We start from the raw sequence: 13,562 nt of genomic DNA, 5'->3' as shown, positions 1-13,562 counted from the left end.
TAATGGACGACTGTAAAAAAAAATTTTAATATTATTTTTATAAAAAATATATATTAAAAAAAATTCTCAAAAAAATTAATTATTTTTTTTAATAAAAAATTTCTTAAACTAGTGTCTAGAACATTGATTAACTTTTTCCTAATTTTATTATCATAACATTATCACACTATTTTCTGTCGTAATTTTCTAGGCAACTAATTGTCAGTGATAAAAAAAAATTGTGTAAATAATAGTGAAGTCAGATATTTCTTCATAGGGGCCAAATTAAATATAATAAGGTTCTTAAGTAAAGAAAAAAATTGCTAAAATACTGTTTGATAGTAAAAAGTAATGATTAGGAGCGAAGTTCATAGGTAAAAACTACCTCTTAAAAAAAGTTTGTTTTTCATTCCTAAGTTTTTTTAATATGTTCAAATTTATGTGTTTATGTCAATCTTTACTTATTTTTATTGTGACCAAACAGAGTGATAATGTGATTTTTCTTTTTAATTATTAGACCAATTTATGAAAAAAAGAAAAGAAAAGAAGAAGACATGATATCAAATAATTGATCCCAAGATTCCTGGACCAAAAACCCTCAGCAATTATCGCCCAATTAGCCTGTGCAATACGATATATAAGATAGTCTCAAAAATTTTGGTTGCCAGACTGAGACCCCTGCTTGGTAATCTCATATCGTCGCTCCAATCTACTTTTGTGCCAGGGCGAAGGGGCACGTATAATGCTATAATTGCCCAAGACCTCATCCATACTATCAGTAGGAAGAAGGGTAGGACTGGTTTCATGGCAATTAAAATTGATTTGAAGAAAGCTTATTACAAGCTTGAGTGGAGCTTTATCAGAGTCATGCTTAACAGGGTTAACCTCCCGTAGAGTCTTATAAAGCTGGTTATGAGTTGTATCTCTATAGTTTCCACTTCGATCTTGGTTAATGGGGGGACCTTGGATCCTATTCTTCCCTCCAGAGGCATCAGGCAAGGCGATCCATTATCTCCATACATCTTTATTCTTTGCATGGACTTCCTAGGGCAGCTTATTGAAGAGGAATGTAGCAAGAAAAGATGGAATCCAATTCGGGCATCTAAGAGTGGCTTGGCGTTCTCTCACCTCTTTTTTGCAGATGATCTGGTTCTTTTCGCTAAAGCTGATCAAGCAAATTGTTTGGTGATCAGGGAGGTGCTTCATGAGTTTTGTAGTAGATCCGAGCAATTTGTGAGTGGGGCAAAATCGAGGGTTTATTTTTCCCCAAATGTTGGAAGAGAAAATAAGGAGTCTCTTCGTGATATTTTGGGTTTTCAGTCTACTCCCAATCTTGGGAAGTATCCTGGTATTCCTTTAAAACACCCGGGGTCCTCGGCTAATGATTTTAATTTTCTTCTAGATCGTGTGAAGCAAAAGTTGTCAGGCTGGAAAGCAAATTTGTTGTCCTTAGTTGGTAGAGCTGTGCTTGTTAAACATGTTTCCTCAACCATTCCCAACTATGTTATGCAGTGCAATCATCTCCCAGGTAAAATCATTGATGGGATTGATAGAGTAAACAGGAACTTCTTGTAGGGTTCATTGGAAATGGCAAGAAAAGTGCACTGGGTGGGTTGGGAAAAAGTTACTCAACCAAAGAAGGAGGGTGGTTTGGGATTCCAAACGGCAAGGGGTAGGAACTTAGCTCTACTAGCAAAGCTCAATTAGAGATTTCAGATTGAAAGGGATTCTCTGTGGGTTAAAGTGCGTAAGGGGAAATACTGTAATGTTCGGAGATTAAGCTCTAGTAACAAAGATAAGCTTCCTTGCTCCAGAATCTGGTTAGCTATGAAGAAGGGATCAGTAGTTTTCCAAAAGGGGGTGAGATGGACAATCGGCCGAGAGAGTAATCTTAGCTTCTAGGACGATAACTGGACAAAGTTTGGTCCTCTTAGGCAGGTCATCCAAGGCCCTATTCAATGTGAAAGTGTGGATCTAAGGGTAAGGGATGTGGTGTCAGCAAATGGGTGGGACTGGTCTGCAACTTCTTTTGAGCTCCCAGATTCATTAAAACTGGAGTTACAGGACATTCCATATGCTGTGGCATCCCGTGGGTGTGATAAATTGGCGTGGAAGGACTCGGATCATGGTATGTTTACCCTTGGGTCAGCATACAAGATAGCCATGAACCAGGTAAGGCCTGTCATTTTTGGGGGTAACTGGATTTGGAAGGCGAAGATTCTACCTAGGATTCAATCTTTTGTGTGGTTATGCCTTCATAATAACATCGAGGTGAGGGAGTGCTTGGCTAGGAGAGGAATTGTGACCGAGAGTGGATGCCCCCTCTGTCATTCAGGTAGCGAATCCATATTACATGCTCTCCGAGATTGTGATGTTGTGAAGCCCGTGTGATCCTAGCTAGGCGTTAATAGTCTTAATAACCGTTTCTTCACCAGCAACGTCTTTGTTTGGCTAGAAGAAAATGGTACTAATCACCAGGTTAGTGGTCATTATTATATCCCGTGCAGCACAACCTTTCTCTTTGTAATTTGGATAATTTGGAAGCACAGGAATCAGGTTTTATTTAAGAATCAAGGTCCAAACCCTCAACTTACAAAACTAATCACGCGGAGTGTTTTGGAATATTCCTTCTGCGCTGCACCTACCAGAGAGGCCTCTAGTTGTGTCCCTAGACCTGTTCGCTGGACAAAACCAGATTCAGGCTGGTTTAAATTGAATACCAATGGTTCTTCACTCAGTAATCTGGGTATTGCAAGAGGCGGGGGGTTGATCCAAGATGATAATGGGAGTTGGATTGTGGGTTTTGCTCGCAAAGTAGGGGTGACTACTTGTTTCCTTGCCGAACTTTGGGCTCTCTGGGATGGTTTAAGCCTCTGTGTCAACCGTAAATGCCAAGCTGTTGAAGTTGAGATAGATGCTAAGGCGATCGTGGACACTTTGAGTAATCCGAATTATTCCAATCTTTTTGTTTCGTCCATCATGGATGACTACAGGAATCTGCTTTCACAGATTCCCTGGACGTGTTTCAGGCATTGTTATCATGAGATGAATAGATGTGCAGATGCTTTAGCTCGCAAGGGTGGCTGTCAAGCTGCTGATTTTGTGATTTTTGAAAGTCCGCCTATGAACATTTCTAGTTTATTAGACTTTGATCTGAGTGGTTTGCATTTGAGCAGGCACTGCCCTGCTTCGTTGTTGTCTTTCTAGTTTAATGCAATTCCCCTTTAACCAAAAAAAAAGATCATAGGCATGATAGAAGCAACCAAAAAAAAAAACGTTCAAATTTACATTTTTATATAATTTTTAAAAAATATATTTATTAAAATAATAACCTTAAGATATCTTTTAACTTTTCTCTAATTTTTTTACCATAACCTTCGTTACACTCTTTCCCGTAATGATTCTAGGTAATTATGAGCGAAAAAAAGAAAGAAAGAGCCGTGAGGACCTAATAAGCGTTCCCCTTCATTGAAGTTAAATTGAAGGTAGCTGTTATGGCATAGTAACATAGACAAGAGTTTGTACGGGGGGCGATTTAATTAACTCACTCCTCGGATTTATAAAGTCCCTTTTTTTTTTTTGATAATCAATTTATAAAGTCCCTTTGTTTTGACGAGCTAGTTGCCTTCATCTTTACTCTGTCAAACATATCAAAACAAAGGACAGCATTGGCATGGAACCTGTATATTACACGGCTGCAGCAGAAGGCAAAATCGAGGTCTTCAAAGATATTCCAAAGCCTCTTAAACAACTACTAACCCCAAATAGAAACACAGTCCTTCATATTCACCTCACAACCTTATTTGAGAAATCAGAATCATCAACCGACTTTGTTGAAGAAATTCTTACAAAGTGTCCAGAACTGCTAAGGCAAGCTAATGTCAAAGGTGAAACTCCCTTGCATATCGCGGCAAGATATGGGGATGCTGCCATCGTGAAAGTTTTAATTGAACATGCAAAAAGGCGCCAACAAGACCCCAAAAGTGAGGTCAAGAAGATGCTGAAGATGAAGAATAAAGAAAATGAGACGGCCATGCATGAGGCTGTACGTAATAATCATCTTGAAGTGGTGAAACTGTTGGTTAAAAATGGTAAAGATATTTCGTATTCTGCTAATGTTGCTGGTGAGACTCCACTGTACATGGCTGTGGAGAGAAATTACAGGGAGATGGTGTTTCACATTTTAGAAAACTGCACATCATTAACTCATGATGGACCACTTGGTGGAACCACGTTGCACGCTGCAGTGATTTGGAACGATGATGGTAATGCACTAATGCCTATTTATTTTTTCAACATTCCAGTATAATGCATGGTTTAGTACTAAAGAGTAACGCCATAAAGTGTTTTCTATCTTGACCGCGGGTCTGTGCAACATGCAAGCAAAATTTGATAAAATATATTATGTTTGATATATTTATTTAATCAATATTAACAAATAAAAAATTTAATTTGAGAATTTATTAAAAAAATAATTTTATTTAGAGGAACAAACCTAATTTAATTAGAATTTAGTTTGTATCAGATTGTTTCATCCCAACAAAAAAGTATTTCTTTAAAATTTAAATTAGAGAGAAATAATTTAAGGAGGGACTAGAGTGCCATTTCCACTATGTAGTACATTGCTGTCATTTTATAGAAAATAAAAATTCTTGTACCATTCCCCACCGGTGACAGAATTATTATAAGACTAAGGGGCCATGGTCGTTCCTTCAAAAGTTTTTAAAAAAATTCAAGCTTAATTGATACAATTTTATACCAAATAGATTGAGTAAAAATGTTACAGCATGTTATTGTTAGTTCACTTATGCAAAGAGAGTAGAGAGACCAAAATAAAAATCCACTGTAATGTTCTTAGAGTTACAATTTTTTGCTCCACCAACTATAATATGTTATGTGTTTGATTTTTTTTTTTTTTAATCTTAAACTTTAGTTTCTTTATATAATAATAAAAAATGAATGAGGGATAGGCTGCAATCAGTACTTAGAGCATAAAACTGAACCCTCATAATGGGACAGAGGATTTTTATTTGATAGAATCAATAAACTCACTTATGAATGTTTTTTCTATCTTTTAAAAGGATTGAGATTTTCTAGAGTTCTTAGGATACTCTACTGTATAGAGTTCTATTAATCTTAACCATTCATTTATAATAAAAGGTCCAGATTTTTCCATATCACTAATCCCCTAATAAATCCCCTAAAGTAATGGTTTAAAAAATAACTACTCATAAATGATAATTATTGTCTTACCTCTTTTACCTAAATCAAGTCTCTAAGAAAACGTGAAGTCATCTTTTCCTTCCCCTCTTCATTTTTCAATTTGTTCTACAAATCGTTTTGGTAGTTAATTTCAAAGCACAGGTTTGACTGAAATGGGACATAGAAAAATCATATTTTATGATCCTAAGTGCCAATCATGTACTTGAAAAGAAAAAAGGAAAAAAAAAAACATGTATATGCTTAATTTTAATAGAATTAATAGAAGACTAAAAAAATTAGAATGAAAACCTAGGTGTCTCTACCATTCATATATATATGCTTCTTGGTCTATGTGCATAATAATCAATTTTCTAAATAAGCAAATTTCTTTTGCATTTAATGCTGCAATGTCATAGCCACTATTTGCATTTAAGGTAATAACTATCATTTATGAGCAGTTATTTTTTAAAATTATTATTTTTATAGATTTGTTAGTGGATTAATGATATGACAAAATCTAGATCATTTATTATAAATGAAAGGTTCAGATTATAAAAACTTTACATGGTAAAGTACCCTAAGAACTCTAGAGGTCTTTTAGAAAATGATTATATATGTCTAACATATTTAAATTCTAATAGAAATGACAGGTGCAATTCAGAAAAAAATAGAACCTGAAGCACTAAGTGCTCAAAAATATAACCAACGTTTGACTCCGCTTCACTGTGCTGCGTACTTCAATGGTTATAGTACAATAAAGATATTACTGGAAAATGATAGATCTATGGCATACAAGAAAGACACAAAGGACATGACGGCTCTTCACATTGCAGCTGATCGAGGCCATGTAAAAATAGTGAATGAGATTTTAAAATATTGTCCTGATTGTAGCGAACTAGTTGACAAGAGAGGTTGGAATGCACTCAGAAACCTTTTGAATGAAAAGGATGAAAGCGGGAACACACCTCTCCTCCATTTCAAATCATTGCCATATATAAAGGATCTCATGCATCACGATAGAGTAAAAAAGATGGCCTTCAACGAACAAAACCTTGATGCCATAGAATTATCAAAAGAAAAGGTAACACAATTTTTTCTCTTGTAATGATGGAAAATTTTTATTTTATAGCATATTTACTTCTTTTTATTTATTAAAAACATATCAAAACATTATAAGAAAAAGAGATAAATTTAAATGACACATTTTAACTTTGACTTATTTTCAATTCAGTCTTTTATTTTTTTTTCCCCTTATGTTCTTTATACTTTCATTTTTTTCTAACTGTAATCCTTCCATCTACTTTCATACAATCTGCATTGTCAAAGTCCACCAAAATGACTTCATTTTGGAAAGTGAAAGATCCTAAAACTAATGGGAAGATTTGATGGAACTTAATGGAAGATTAAATTGAAAACAAATTAAAGAACAAAAATGAGAAAAAATAAAAAATTAAGGAACTAAATTGAAAGTCGATCAAAGTTAAATGAAGAAATTTGTAATTTAACGCCAAAAAAAAAAAAAAAAAGTAATGTCTCATACACATATTTAAAAAAAAAAAGTAATGATTGTCTCATACACATATTCACATCTTTAGAGCATTAGCATTGAAGAATGCTAATGCCATATCTAAGGTCTTTTTGGCATTTCATAGCTAAAAAACATTTGCATCAAAAAATGCTATACCTCACTATTGCAAAATTTTTTGCAATAGTGCTATGGTGCAATTCTAAACTTAGAGCATTAGCATTGGGAAATTGCAAAGCTATTCTATTTTACAATTCTAAAAATCACTTTATCATTTATACCATCCAATTTTACAATACTTCCACATCCCAAACTTCTATTTTTATTAAAATATTATTTTTTAATCTCTCTTTAATATTTTTTTCTAACTGAAACTTTTGTTTTCCTAGGCTTTCCAACAGTTTTTTTTTTCCTCTCTTTCTCCTTCAACCTTTAGCACCAGCTCAACACACAAAGCCACACACAGACCCATCGGAACAAAAACCCAGAAAAACCCAAGCCACCACTGCCCACTGCTCACCAAAATCCCACCGGAACAAAAACCCATACTAAAAAAAAAAAAAAAAAAAAAACCCAGCATCACAACAGAAGGAAAAAGAAAAAAAAAAACCCATCGAAAACCCATCAGAAACCCAGAATAACCAGCCACTTCAGCCACCACCCAACCACAACAAAGCCACACACACACAAACACAAACCATCAACAGAGCCACCCAAACCAGACCGCCGATCAACAAACCCACCACCCAAGCCACTGATCAAACCATCAAACCAGGCCGCCGATCAACAAACCCACCACCCAAGCCACTGATCAAACCATCAAACCATCAACGACCACCACCCAAGCCACCGATCAGCAAACCCAAACCACCGATCAACAAACCCACACCCAGGCCGTCGAAATACCCAAAAATCGTCATCGGAGCCACCATCGGAGCTACCGAAGATCCACCCAAACGATCCACCCACCGATCAACAGATCCACCATTTCGAACCCACCGATCAACCGATCCCAGCCCAATGATCCAAACCCAGCTCGCCGATCCACGCTAATCCAACCTCCAACCTCAAAAATCCAAAACCCAGCATCGGTGCAACGAGAGAGAGGCAGGCCGTGCGATGAGAGATGAGGGAGTGGCCGTGTGAGATGGGTGAGAAATTTCAGAGATGGGTGAGAAATTTTGGCAATGATGCTTCGGAGAGGAGAGAGCAGATGGAGAAAGAGAAGGAAGAGTGAGAAGAGAAGAGAAAAAATGAGAGGGATGAGAGAGAAATTTCGGTTGAAATAGAGGATTATAATATTATTAATTTTTTACCATTCTGTGAACAGTACAATTCTATGTATAGAATTGTACTGTAGCAGTATTGCAAAAAAATTTGCAATACTGCTGTTTACAATTTCCTGATGCAATGGTTTTTTAGGTGTAAAATGCTAAATTTCTCTTAGATATAGCATTAGCATTTCCCAATGCTAATGCTCTTAGAATTGTACTATAGCACTATGTTGAAAAAATATATATATATTTTATTCCACCCCTTAGTTGAAAAAAAGTGATGATGTGAAAGAAATAATAAAGAAAGATTAAAAAAATAATATTTTAATGAAAAAGTAAAATAATAGAGTTTTTGGATGTAGGATGTATTGTAAAATGATATGGTATAATTGATAAAGTAATTTTTTGGGATGGTAAAATAAGATAGAGTAGCATTCTTCAATATTGATGCTCTTAGTACACACTTTTCTCAAGGCTTTTTTTTTTTTTTTTTCAGGAATCTGTAAATCAAAGGAGTGCAACAATGTTTCAAAGGTCAAAGTCCTGCCCCGTCAAAGTAAGATACTTGGCATATATATATATATATATGTTTGGAATAGTTTCCATATCCTAAAATTAAAATATGTTAAAACTGTGTGACCGTACATGCCAATATTAAGACGTACAACGCTGCAGTTGCAAGGCTAGTGGCAGCAAAAATTCTGTTGCTCCCAGTCTCACGGCAGTTGTCCAGCGTCATCCTTTCAAAATTTTGCATTCCTGGCCCCTAGTAATTATAATTCTCCTAACTATTATTTTTCTACATGTTGCACAGTTTGGAGATAATGAAATTGCATTCCCTCGTAATAATCGTCTGGCGGAATTTCGAAAATTCTTAGGAGAACATTATATCAAACAAAAGAGTTTTCTATTTGATTTATTGCAGTGGGAGGAGGAAGCCTATAATTCCCGTAAAATCCGATTTGTTTCTATCATGAAAAAAACATCCGAAACCCATTTGGTAGTGGACACACTCATTGCAACCGTGACTTTTACAGCTGGTATTACCATGCCTGGGGGTTTCATAGGTCAAGAAGGCCCACACTCAGGCTCTCCAGTTCTGATCAGAAATACTGCTTTCAAAGCATTTATTATTACAAATACCATAGCCATGGTGCAATCTTGTTCTGCTGCCTTTTTCCACCTATTCATGCCACTATTGTTTGACGAGCAGAACCTTGGAGACTTTTCTTTCCTACTGGCCACACTGGCCTTCTTCGCTTCCATATCTTCCATGGGAACAATGATGGTGGCATTTGTTTTGGGCACATACGCTGTGTTAATGCATTCCTGGGATCTCGCCGTTGCCAATTCTGTCATCGGATTGTTCTACTTCATCCCCGTCTTTTTCATATGTATCGGATGTTTAAATTATTTCCTCGAAATATTGAGAGTGGGTTCGTTTTGGATTTTAGACAGGTTGTACTTCTTTTGTCCTAATTGGATTTTAGACAGGTTGTGCAAATTCAGGAATTTCCTTGGTGATGCTCTTGAGAAGTGGATGAGAAGTAGTAGGAATTTCCTTCGACAAAGAAGTAGTATGAGAAGTATATTGCCACGTGCTTCTTTGTCGCCGTAGACGGAAATTTTCATTTCCAGTGTAGTATCCGGAGACTGTTACGAACTTGGTACAACTGTTTTAGTTATTGCATCCTCATGCTTTGATTAATTTTTCAAATCGTTCCTTGTAAGACTATTTAAATTCTGTTGACTCAGTGTGACTATTTAATAAGAATAATTTTGATTATCAAATGTTTGAGCAACTATGAGTAATTTTATAATTAGTTAATGGGCCATGCTAACGAGTGTACCCCTCCATAAATGCAGGAAAATGGTTTAGGTTGGTTAGCTAATTACCGAGTCAATCTATCATATATTATACAATATATACATTTGTAAGAGTTCTTTATTATATATGTCTCTATGGTATGGTATCCAATATAGTTAGTGTTGTGAAAGCAGAAGTTTCAATACCAGTTTGTGGTAGAAAAATACCTTTGGATGTCACTCTTGCATGAGATTAATTGTGAAAATATTATAACTTTAAAAACCTCCAAAAAAATTTATAAAAACAAAGAGAGCTTAAAAATAAATTAGACACGCACAACAGAACACCAATTAAAGCTTTACGTGGTTCCCGTTTAGCTTACTTTCATGGATAGCAATAAGAATAAGAAGAAATTTTGTTATGTCTATGAGGGAAATTTTGTCAAGTGATGGGCACATGATCAACTTATAGAAATTCTAGGACACATTTTTTATTCAAATTACATTTTTCTAATTTATATTCCACATCATTAATTAATCACACACAAAAAGTATCAATCAAATCTATTAATAATAACAAATCATAAAAATCCTATTAAATTTTTTTTTTTTTTGCCCAGGGGTGGGAAGTTATTAAGGAAAATAATAATAATAATAAATATTCAAAAAGTTTGTTGATAAGTACTTACTGAAAGAATGTGTAGTAGAAGATCATGAAATTTGTTCAAAAAAAGTCAAACTTCTTGTAATTTTTACTGATACTCATCAAAAATAACAATCCTTATTGTAGGGACACAATTTGTAGCGACCCAAAAAAGATATTGGGTTCGTATGTTTAAGGGCCTGAATAATATCATTTGTAGAGCGTGGGCTTGAAAGGTTAAGCCTGGGCTACCGAACAGCGGTTAGCCATGGTTTTTATGGAAATTTGCATGAAGGTGAACCTGACGTGTTTAATGAGACCTTCTTCTAATGGCGACATGAGTGGTTCCGATCTTTAGACCTCGTCCGAGGAGCTTAGTGTTATTATTCTCCTTTTCTAAGACTTCATGGTCCCGGAGACCCCTCTTTTCCATTGGTTCTTTTTTCTTTTATACTAACATTTACCTTCCTTCCAGTGTCCACATGTAAGCTCCACTTTCTGGAATTGAGACTTGTCCTATCAGCCCATACCTAGAGTAGTTGGGGGTGGTTGTAAAAGTTGAATAACATGGTGAAGAGCATGGACCTGTCAGACGCAGAATTCTTTATTGCAGTATTGACAGCTTTTTCACTTGGCCTGTCCCTGCACTGAGCTCGACCTTTCCTTTAGGGGCTCTATAGGGTGCCGAGCATATGATTGTCCTCGGCCATATCCTTGCTCTTTTTTGGACTTTCATTATGCATCCTCTGCAATAGTTCTCCTCGGCTCAGGCTTTGGGCCCTAATGTAAAGTGGGCCGGGGCCACAAATTCTCTGACCCCACATTTATAATATTAATAAAGATATTGATAATCCAAATTTAATCTTTTGGTATAAATATAAATATTGGAAAAAGATAGGACTTCACATATATATATATATATATATATATATATTCTTTTTTACAGTTTCACACAAAAATTATTCCCCCTTGACCTAGAAGGAAGGGTTTTTCTTGATGAATTATTTTTTTTAAAATGTTTTTATAGTTAGATTTTATATTTAATTTGTTTAGGGTTAGATTGCTATATTCAAAAAGACAATAAATTCTAATTAGGTTAAACTAATATAGTTTTGCACTATTTGTAATTTTAAAAATCGAAAGTGAGATTTTTTTTAATGATGACATTAAAAAAATGTGAATTTTTAAAAACTTTATGTGACAAAATTAAAAGATGCCAATAAAAGGTTAAAACCTTTTTATGTTATGTATATATATCTCATAAATTATTCATATCACACATTTTATTATAACAAATATAGCTTCTAAAAAAAATTTCTTTTTTTTTTTTTTTTTTTTTTTTTTGATACCAGCTGAATAACATTAAACACAAAGTAGGATACAAAGTTAAGCCTTAGCAGGCTAGTGATCATGGCCGGCTCAAGGCCTAGGCCTAAGGCCCCACCAAAATATAAAAAAAATTTTAAGGAAAAAAGGCCCCTCTTTCCATAGTTAAAAACCCATATTTTTATAAAATTATATATATTTTTTCTAAAGGTTGTACATTTTTTTTATTAGTGATGTTAAGGATACTACAAATTTTACTATTGGCTTACAAATTGTCATGTTATTAATCACAAAAAATTGATATAAACAGTTATTAGTTAAATTGATGAAGTTCATCAATAAGAGACAATGTCACATTATATTTTGAACATTTTATAGTACTTTTAATTAATGCATTTTTCTTTTTCATTTCTATTAAGACTCTCAAATTACAAGACCAATAGAACTTTAACTCAATTGAAACCTTAAAATATTTCAAAAATATGTTGCAAATGTGTTAAATCATCAATTATAGATTAATCTCCCCTGATAGTTTGAGACTTTGATTTTTGTAAACTAATATCCTATAAAGCCACATACCAAATAATATCTATCTCTCTCTCTTAAAATCAAAATATAAAATTAAAAATTAGATTACAACTTTATTTAACTATGCATCATCTTATATCCAAAATAAAGTATCTTTTTCAATCGCAATATATTTTTATTTCTTTTTATTAATATTTATAATTCAACTATGATATTCAATTCTCTATATGAAATTAACATTAGTCTAGTTGGTATTATTTATGTATTTAATGTATCAAATTAGCCTTAATTTGATTAGTATTAAATAATTTTGTTTAATTAATATTTAAATATTAAAGGCCCCGCATAAATTTTTTGCCTTAAGCCCCAAATTATGTTGGGCCGCCCCTGCTAGTGATCAGGTTACAAAATGACCAGGACAGTTAGCAGCTATTGATGCTATGTTAAGTACATTTGTCATGACTAGTCTAGGAGCAAAATGGACAAAAATACACAAGCTTTGCTGCTTTAAATGCCAAAGGTCAGAAAGGAGAGCTTGATCTTGCCACGAGGGTTTGCTGGACAGGTTGCAGATTCGGACTAGTTTTTTATGGTTGCACAGAACAAGCATTCTGCAAAAACCATGATCCTTGGCTATAAAAAGGGCTTCCACCATTGCCTCCTGAGTCACCATATATACTGCTTGTCTACTACTATTGGCTGCACCTCTGAACAAAGTGATCCCTTCCATAGTAGTAGCTTCAAAAGCATAGCCATATCTCCTAATTCTTCTATTGGTGGCTTAGCTAATTGGTAGCTACTAGCTAGTAAAAGGTAGTCTTCATGGAACACCTACAACAATACTTTTTTTTTTTTTTTTTATGGGAATACCAAGACTTTATTGCATATTATCAATAAAAATTACATCATAGAGAAGAGTTTGGTCTAAGAAACAATAATTTTCTTCCATCCAAGTAGAGAAGTCAATAATGCCTATGGCATGTTTAGCTAATAAATGAATTGGTCTATTGCCTTGACAACATACATGAGAGAACGAAACTCCACTAAACTCCCCACACAATTCCTGCATGCATGAGACGAGTGAATCCACCGACGAAGAAGATGGTACCAGCCTTGATAATGCCCTCTGAATGATGATGGCCATGGATTCAAATGGAATCACCTTCCAAAATGATGTCCTGCACCCCGATATCCTTTGCGAACTGTAGACCTGTTTCGAAAGCCTTAGCTTTAGCTTCCACCGCTCCTAGAGGAGCGTTTATACGCTTGCTCAGAGCTG

At 34.8% G+C, this 13,562-nt stretch overlaps 1 pseudogene; it reads left to right on the top strand.

The window, feature by feature from the left end:
- LOC126702099 (ankyrin repeat-containing protein At5g02620-like) overlaps nt 1-9,776 on the top strand; it is a 150,960-nt pseudogene extending 141,184 nt beyond the window's left edge.
- The last annotated feature ends 3,786 nt before the right edge of the window (nt 9,777-13,562 follow it).

Source organism: Quercus robur, chromosome 10 (genome assembly GCF_932294415.1).
Source record: "Quercus robur chromosome 10, dhQueRobu3.1, whole genome shotgun sequence".
Lineage (NCBI taxonomy): Eukaryota > Viridiplantae > Streptophyta > Magnoliopsida > Fagales > Fagaceae > Quercus > Quercus robur.
The sequence above is the reverse complement of the archived record's forward strand: the minus strand, read 5'-3'. Positions and strand labels throughout refer to the sequence as shown.